Genomic DNA, 9,042 nt, shown 5'->3' on the forward strand with positions numbered 1-9,042 from the left:
TATTAACCTAAAATTGGTTCTGATATCGCTGTTTTACTAACCTGACAGCTTATATTCTAAAAAGGAAACCTTCATTTGGTTTGAAAATATTAAAGGTTCTAACTGCCAGCAAGAATAAGTCGGATTCCTTACATTTAAAGAGCACCTGTCATTTTAGATCCATCATGGCAGCGCCTGTTAGCGGGCATGCACTCACCTGCTGCCACCATGTCCCTTACCTTGTTGTGTCACTGCAGCAGCACCAGCTGTCTCATTAAAGTGAATGGGACTGTTGGTGAGTCAACAGTGGGTCAGAGGAGGAGCCACTGCAGGACAGAGATGACAGGTGCTTTTTAAAAATTATGAATTAAATTGAGCCTTTTCACTAGTGATTTAAATCATGAAGAATTAAACCCCCTCGTGCTCTTGGAAGGCAGTATTGCCTGCTGAATGCGACCCATTCAAGTGAATGAGGCCACACCACAACTAGGTGCAATGCAGATTTTTAGGGGTTAAAACAGGAGGTGACATAACACCTCCCTACCATCTGCAGAACAGCCTGCATGGGACTGTGAGTGGCTGTATGTGTAGGGCTTAGTCAGCCCTGTTTAGAAACAGGCCTTCTAACACCCTGGTCACAACAAAACCTACTTTGAAATCATGTGGCGTACAGTGAAGTCGCACAATTTCAACGTTGGATGACATGCCGATTTCAGGTGCGATTTGCAAGACATCAGATGTCTATGCAAGTCGCACCAAGAGTAGTGCACGTACTACTTTAGAAATCGGTGTGGCTCTGACCAAGTTGGAACCTCATTGATATGACCGGTCTAATTGCGGACAATAGGGCGTGACTTGGCATGTGATTTGCAAGTCGCATGACTTGTAAATCACATGCCAATTCGCATCCAGTGTAAGCAGGGACTTATGGGCAGCACAGTGGCTAAATGGTTAGCAGTTCCACCTGGCAGTACTAGGGTCATTGGCTTGAATCCAAGTTTGCATGTTCTCCCTGTGGCTGCATGGGTTTCCTCCCACACTCCAAAGACATGCTGGTAGGTTAATTGGCTCCTGTCTAATGCAGGCCATAGATGGGTCGAAAATCGTCCAAGAAAAAAAAAAACGGCCAATTTTTGCACCGTTAGTGGGTTAATTGGTCGGCCATTTTTCGGGGTTTTGGCACATTTTTTTTATCGGTAAAGTTGGAAAAAATCGGCCAATTTTGCCGATCAGCCGATTTTCCCGGCAATGATGGGCAAATCGGCCAATCGTTTTTTTTTTTTTTAAATCTGCGCATGAGCCGTGACCTGCAAAAAGAAGAAAAAGAAGAAGAAGAAGGAGAAGAAGAAAAATAAGAATTCCAGTCCGCTTTTATATTTGACATGAAAAAGTATTGTGGTTGCAACAATGTATCTATTTGTATCTGAATAAAAAGATCTGTATCCGAAATGTATACAAATAGATACATTGTTACAACCGCAATACTTTTTCATGTCAAATATAGTAATAGCGGAGCTCTCTGCAAGGGACAGAAGTAATTAAATGCCGGCCATAGACGGGATGAAAATCGGCCGACTTTTTTTACCATTGGTGGTAACGTCGGCCTATTGAACGACCAATATATATATATTTTTTTTTAAACGGACGGTTTTCGACCCGTCTATGTCCTGCATAAGGCTGACCATAAACGATACAATTTTCTGTCCAATGTCTGCTCAATTTCCTTTATATTTACCTTCAAGTAGTGCAAGGGCCGGCCTAATTGGATACAATTGAAAGTGTTGTTTAAGTTTGACCTCCTATTATATGTTTTTTGGTAAATCTAAAGCAAATTTCTCAAGAAAATTGTATAATGTATGTCCAGCCTTTGGCTTGGTTCACATATATGCATTTTGAGTTTAATGCTTTTTCCAGTGCTTTTTGAAGTTTGTTTTGCATTTTTCTGCATGCATTTTTGATGCGTGTTTGAGTTTTTACTGTGTTGTGCACTTTGTTCAGCTCTTTTTTTTTGTTAAAGTGGAATTTTTATTGTTGCTGGGCAGAATAAAAGTGCAAAATGCAAAATGCAGCAAAAATGCACTACCATGCATTTGAGCAGCTTCTCCATTGTCGAAAAAACACTGCTTTTTGCTTTTAAAAAAGTCCCTGAACATTTCCAAAAATGCAGCAGCTCAAAAAAAGCATAGATGTGAGCATGTTCCATAGGAAAGCATGTTAAATGAACTGTAGTGCGTTTCTGCAAAAAGCACTAAAAAAACTGCATTGGTGTGAACGGAGCCTAAATTGGCCCTAGTATGTGTATGTATGAATGTGAGTTAGGGACCTTAGATTGTACGCCCCTTGAGGGTTAGGGACTGATGTAAATGTCCAATGTATATGTTAAGCGCTGCGTAAATTGATGGCGATATACAAGTACCTGTAATAAATATAAAATAGTATGTGTATGTATGAATGTGAGTTAGGGACCTTAGATTGTACGCCCCTTGAGGGTTAGGGACTGATGTGAATGTACAATATATATGTTAAGCGCTGCGTAAATTTACGGCACTATATAAATGCCTGTAATAAATGTATTACTCATCAGACTGCTAACACTAGTCAAAACTAGTTGTTAGCGTGACTTAGACCGACAGGGAGCAAATAAGAGATGTTTATTGTTATGCTGGCCATACACTATGCAAAAATTGCTGGTGCTTTCGAAAAACAAAACAATGTTTGGCAGTATTAAAGATACTACCGCCATGCAGTGACCAAATTTTGAAAAATAAATTATTCAGTGAACATTAATCCAGTTTATTGTTCGATCTGTTCAGAGTTTACATACACTTTAAAGCAATTTTAAAGGTGCATTTTTTTTGGGGGGGAATAACAAACATGTCTATATTTACCTGCTGTGTGGAGTGATTTTGCATGAAACAGCATGTATCCTCCTCTTCTCGGGCCCCCCACAGGCTCTCCTGGCTCCTCCTGTCTGTTGGGTGCCCCAACAGCAAGCAGCTTGCTTTGGGGGCACACGCTTCTTAGAGTTGCCACCTCATCTCTTTAAAACCAAACACATATTAATTACACAGGTTCTGTGGCTGATTAAGGTGGTAATTAAACTCACATAGTGCCTTATCTGAAATAAATTTGCCTCAGAACCTGTGTAATTAATATGTGTTTGGTTTTAAAGGGATGAGGTGGCAACCCTACTGCTGCTCCATGTGTCCATTCACACATGGAGCAGCGGCTTGGCCCTGCCCCCTCTCCTCATTGGCTGACTGGCTGTGATTGACAGCAGTGGGAGCCAATGGCTCTCACTTGCTGTCTCAGCCAACAAGGAGGCAGAGACCCGGGACAGCCGAGGCTGTCGTTCATATCGCTGGATCTGGGGGGGGGTAAAAAAAAATCCAAAAATGCTGGTTTACAGTGGTTTACCACGACAAAATGTTAGTTGTGTATACTCACGTTAAAAACTTGAGTTTTTCAGCTTTTTTTTAGCATTTTTGCATTAGCGTTTAGTGGCATTTTGCCGTGTTCAGTGGCGTTTTCCCACGTTTTTCCGTGTTTGCAATTAATAGCGTTTTTTTAGAAAAAAAAAATTTGGGGGGTAATAAAAACGTCCAAAAACACTGCTTTGCGGCAGTTTACCGTGATTTACCGTGTGTTGCAGCATTAGAGCATTTTTACAGCTAAAAACTCCTCTAGAAACCCACTAGTTCTGAGTTTTTTTCCAGCCAAAAACGTTGATTACAATCTATGTGTGCATGGACACATAGTATAACATGCTGGGGGGGTCACTAGCTGTAGAAAAATGTCAAAAGCCAAAAACTGTAGCTGTAAAAACATCCAGTGTGCATGATGACTGAACCCTCATGCACACTGGATGTTTTGATAACGCTGGTAACATTAGCTGTGTAAAGTCACATTAAAAACTTGAGTTTTTCAGCTTTTTTTTAGCATTTTTGCATTAGCGTTTAGTGGTGTTTTGCTGCGTTTAGTGACGTTTTCCCACGTTTTTCTGCATTTGCATATTTTAGTGGTTTTTACCACCCAAAAATTTGGGGGGTGAAAAAAAACATCCAAAAACGCCGGTTTGCGATAGTTTACAGCGATTTACCGTGTTTTGCAGCATTAGAGCATTTTTACCGCTAAAAAACTCCTCTAGAAACCCACTAGTCCTGTTTTTTTTTCCAGCCAAAAAACGTTGATTACAGTCTATATGTGCATGGACACATAGGATAACATGCTGGGGGGTTTACTGGCTGTAGAAAAAAACATCAAAACCATCAAAAGCCAAAAACAGCCGCTGTAAATTCGTCCAGTGTGCATGAGGACTTCCAACCACTTTAGTTAGCTATTTAGTTAGTTACAGGGGTGGACTGACCATTGGGAAACTCAGGCACTGCCCGAGGGTCCGGGGTCAGTAGGGGGCCGCATGAGATGCCCCTGGTACCTTTTTCATAGGCTTTTTTGAGTTTGGGCAAAGACACAGGGGCCCTATTGCCTGGGGGCCCCATGAGTTGTCCGTCCGCCCCTGGTTAGTTAGCTATCACAGACAGTACTCAACAATAGCGCACAGATACAGCTACAATCATCTTACTGCGAAGAGTAAAGACGGGGTTAATTCTACAGAGGAGGGAGGGGCATCTGAAAGGGGTTTTTAAATGAAGGAGAGAAAGTCACATGACAGCCTTTGAAAAAGTCTATTGAGGAAACATGTCGGGCTGGGCTGACGAATGTGATGCGTATCTGTGTGTATATTTTTAAATCTACAAGAAGAAGGTGTCGTCGTTGTATCTGATCCCTTGCCTGGAGTAGGGATGAAGGGCTGCAAGGAGCGACAAGCGTGCACTGACGCTGCAGGACCCCTCTGTACATAGAAGAACAGCCTGGGAGTTGATTGGGGGGTTGGGGGGTTTGTAGGGCTGTCACAATGACCCCGATTTACTAAAGGCATGTTGACTTTGCAAAGCAAATTTTCACTTTGCAAGGGAATTTTTCCTTAGCTTAGTGAATAAGCTGAAGCTATTAAAAAATCCAATCATATGCAAGCAAAAATCCTGTTTTATAATAACTCACGTACAATTGGATATTCTTTGCAAAGTGAATTTTCACCACTTTAGTGCATAGGAAGTGCGAGAAGTCAGAACCTTATCTGCGTAGCTTGTGGGACCTGACACAGAGGGACATAACTGCACTGACCACGCATTCTGCATAAGGACACCCGGATATGCTGCTAGGTGACACCTAGCTTATCTATACATGGCTCTGCCCATGTCCTATAGCTGGAATGGCTTGTGACCATTGACTCACCTTGTCCTCTCCTCCCTGTCCTGCAGCCTACTTTTTAGACCTCCAGCAGAAATACAGATGGCTGACGAGTCACCCTGCCGCAATCCGTCCGATTTCAGCGTTCTCTGATTTGATGTCCAATGACCTCTGTGTTTTTCTGCTGAGTGCTTTGGGACCAGCACTGCACTTGCATGCAGAGCTGCAGCACTCTGCTTGTCCTTGGGCTGGAGGAGCTTAGCCACCAGCCCCCACTACTGCACTATACTGTGCTTTGCTGCTTCCAACACACTCTTATCTCCTCCTTCCTCCAGCAAGCTAATTGCAGTTGGATAGCACAGGAAAACTGTAGGTGAAATGTACTGTAAAGTCACCGAAAATATTGACAAACACATTTCACCTTCATAGCAAAAACATAGTCATTGATTGCTTCTGGCAGCTCACAGAGGGATATTACTGTACCCTTTGGAGAATATATATTCAGATAATATTCATTGGATGGCGCGGGGTCTTCCAGTTTGCTCATCCAAACGCAGGGCACTAGCTTATTTCAAATACATAGCGTGTCTGAATTGCGTGACATCGACAACCCCTGTAAGGCTCCATGTACACAGGACACTTCTGAACGATGGAAACCGACTGCTGGAAAACGTAGGTTAAAAAACGTCTGTTTAGCCGCATTTCCATACCGCATTTATGCGCATTTGAATTTAGAAGCGTTTTTTAAAGATAACCTCAGGAGACCTTCCAAAATGCCCAGAATGCACTGAAAAACAGTAAAAAAAAATTAACTATTTCAGACATTTTGAGAGAAATAGAGAGAGCAGAAGCAGAGATAACAGTATTTGTTGAAATTAGCTGTGTTTTTTTTTTTGTGGTGTTTGGATGTGTTCCAGCTCATTTCGCTGCAGAAATTATTGCAGCAGTGTCTAACATATTTTCTTTCATGCGAAACCTCAAAGTATGGTGTACCAGGTCCATTTGAGTACCGGGAAAACACTTTGCATGCATTTTTCAAGATGAAAAAAGACTCTGGACAGCATCTGGAAATGGAAAGGTAAAAAAAATGTTCTCAACGCAAATGCTTATAAACGCGGTTAGCCACGTTTACAAGCGTTTGAAATGCTGATAAAATCTACTCCTGAACGCAAGTTTGGTGCGTTCAAAAAAATGATTGTAAACTCAATTGCCTGTAAATGACTGTAAACAACATAGTGTATATGGACACATAGGAAAACATTAGGGAGAGTTCAGGGGCTGCTGAAAAAAACACAGAAAAACTCCAAAACGTGAGTTTATCAGCTGCAGTGTACATGGAGCCTAATTCCCTCCTCCCCCCCAAAAAAAAATTAAACCTCAAACCAGGGGCGGGCTGACCATTTGGAAACTTGGGCACTGCCCAAGGGCCCGGGGTCAGTAGGGGGCCCCATGAGATGCCCCTGGTACTATTTTCATAGGCTTTTTTGAGTTTGGGCAAGGACACAGGGGCCGCATGATCCCCTATTGCCCGGGGGCCCCATGAGTTGTCAGTCCGCCCCTGCCTCAAATCAAAAATGTAAGATAATGCACGGTTATTAGTTCTTGGTGTGGTGGCTGCATTTGTTTCCTTTTCTTTTTTTTCCAAGCTTCTTTTGCTTTATTTTCACCTGGTAATCCTGCAAGTAATACATTTCCAGACCCTGGGTGGCTACCTCCCTCCTTCACTGTATCTATGAAGGGAACCATGGTTGTCACCCTAAGCCAGTGTTTTTCAACCTTTTTTGTGCAAAGGCACACTTTTTTCATGAAAAAAATCACGAGGCACACCACCATTAGAAAATGTTAAAAAAATTTACCTCTGTGCCTATATTGACTATATATAAAGTAATTCTCTTGAATAGGAATCAAACACAAAGAAATTATTTTATAATTACTTTATTATGAAATAATAAAGTATTTTATAATTGGACCCGGGGGCCGGACCAAGAGTAGATGAATGATGTGTATGTGTCATCCATAGTAAGTATAGTAATATTCCCCCATAGTAAGCATAGTAATTAATCCCCCATATAGTAATTCATCCTCCATATAGTAATTCATCCCCCATAGTAATTCATCCCTCATATAGTATTTCATCCCCCCATATAGTATTTCATCCCCCCATATAGTATTTCATCCCCCCATATAGTATTTCATCCCTCATATAGTAATTCATCCCTCATATAGTATTTCATCCCTCATATAGTATTTCATCCCTCATATAGTATTTCATCCCCCATATAGTATTTCATCCCCCCATATAGTATTTCATCCCCTCATATAGTATTTCATCCCTCATATAGTATTTCATCCCCCCATATAGTATTTCATCCCTCATACAGTAATTCATCCCTCATATAGTAATTCATCCCCCATATAGTATTTCATCCCTCATATAGTATTTCATCCCCCCATATAGTATTTCATCCCTCATATAGTAATTCATCCCCCCATATAGTATTTCATCCCCCCATATAGTATTTCATCCCCCCATATAGTATTTCATCCCTCATATAGTAATTCATCCCTGATATAGTAATTCATCCCCCATATAGTATTTCATCCCCCCATATAGTATTTCATCCCTCATAAAGTAATTCATCCCTCATATAGTATTTCATCCCCCACAGTACTATTCCCCCCCCCCCCTTCTAGTAAGCCAAGTCCCCCGTGTCAATTCACTTACCTTTTGCGTTCCTCTCGCTGTCTTCCCGCGCCGTTCGGGTCTTCAGGGTGGACTGTGAGAGGAGCCTAGCTCCCCTCCCCTCACGTTCGGCACGCTGCCCCGCCTACACACATCCTGACAGCCACATCCGCAAGCCGGATTAAAAGGTCCGCGCGGACTTTTGGGGCTGCCAACCGAGAGGAGGCAGGGGAGCGGCCGACCGAGAGGAGGGAGGGGAGCAGGCGCCCGGCACACAGAAGAGCCGCATTAGACTGGGTAAAGAGCCGCATGTGGCTCGCGAGCCGCGGCTTGCCGACCACTGAATCATTAGATTCTAATGATTGGTCTATTTGTGAGCCGAAGCCACATGTTACAGATGAAATTGGAATTTTTCCCACGGCACACCAGACAATATCTCACGGCACACTAGTGTGCCGCGGCACAGTGGTTGAAAAACGCTGCCCTAAGCTGCTTTCCTGATATGAGCTACAAACATGTCTGTATCTCCTCATCACCATTACATGAAAGGGCAATTGGTAGATTACAGAAGATAATCAGGAAGGAATATATTATTCAGTGAAGATCACAGGAAGTGATTGGGATTGGTCTGGAAAGACCAATGGGTATTTTCTGTAATTGAAGAAAATTATTATTATTATTATACAGTATTTATATAGTGCTAAAAGGTTTGCCCAGCGCTGTACATTATAGTGGGGGACAGAACATGAAACAATAAAGTAACAAAACAATACAATACATGAGGGGGTCAAGGGCCCTGCTCTTTCGAGTTTACAATCTAGGAGAAAATGCTCTTAGCATTAAAAAAAAAAATAGAAAACAAATGCAGCCACCACATCTAATGCTCCTAAACTCAGGATCTTTTGGCATTTGTTTTTTGCCAAAGCCCCTGAACGCAACTCAATGAAAGCCTATAGGCTTTTACCAGAGTTTAGGGGCAGGTAAACATTTCTCTCCTGAACACAGAAGAATCACGTTCAAAGAGGAATATTTGGCCAAAAAATGCTAAACACAGCAAAAACACGTGTAAATGAGGCCGTGTTTAGCACTTGGGCATTTATCCATGTCAGTGGAAAATACTCTGGCCAATC

At 42.1% G+C, this 9,042-nt stretch overlaps 1 protein-coding gene across 1 annotated transcript in view; it reads right to left on the reverse strand.

Moving 5' to 3' along the window:
* LOC149462676 (protein phosphatase 1H-like) overlaps window positions 1-5,525 on the reverse strand; it is a 99,679-nt gene extending 94,154 nt beyond the window's left edge. Inside the window, exon 1 of the mRNA XM_089676729.1 lies at window positions 5,275-5,525. The gene's annotated coding sequence lies outside the window, so the exon portion shown is untranslated. The remainder of the gene's footprint in view (window positions 1-5,274) is intronic.
* Window positions 5,526-9,042: the final 3,517 nt, after the last annotated feature.

This window comes from Staurois parvus, unplaced genomic scaffold, assembly GCF_062004578.1.
Source record: "Staurois parvus isolate SC_StPar_1 unplaced genomic scaffold, SC_StPar_1.0 ptg000172l, whole genome shotgun sequence".
In the NCBI taxonomy this organism is placed as follows: Eukaryota; Metazoa; Chordata; class Amphibia; order Anura; family Ranidae; genus Staurois; species Staurois parvus.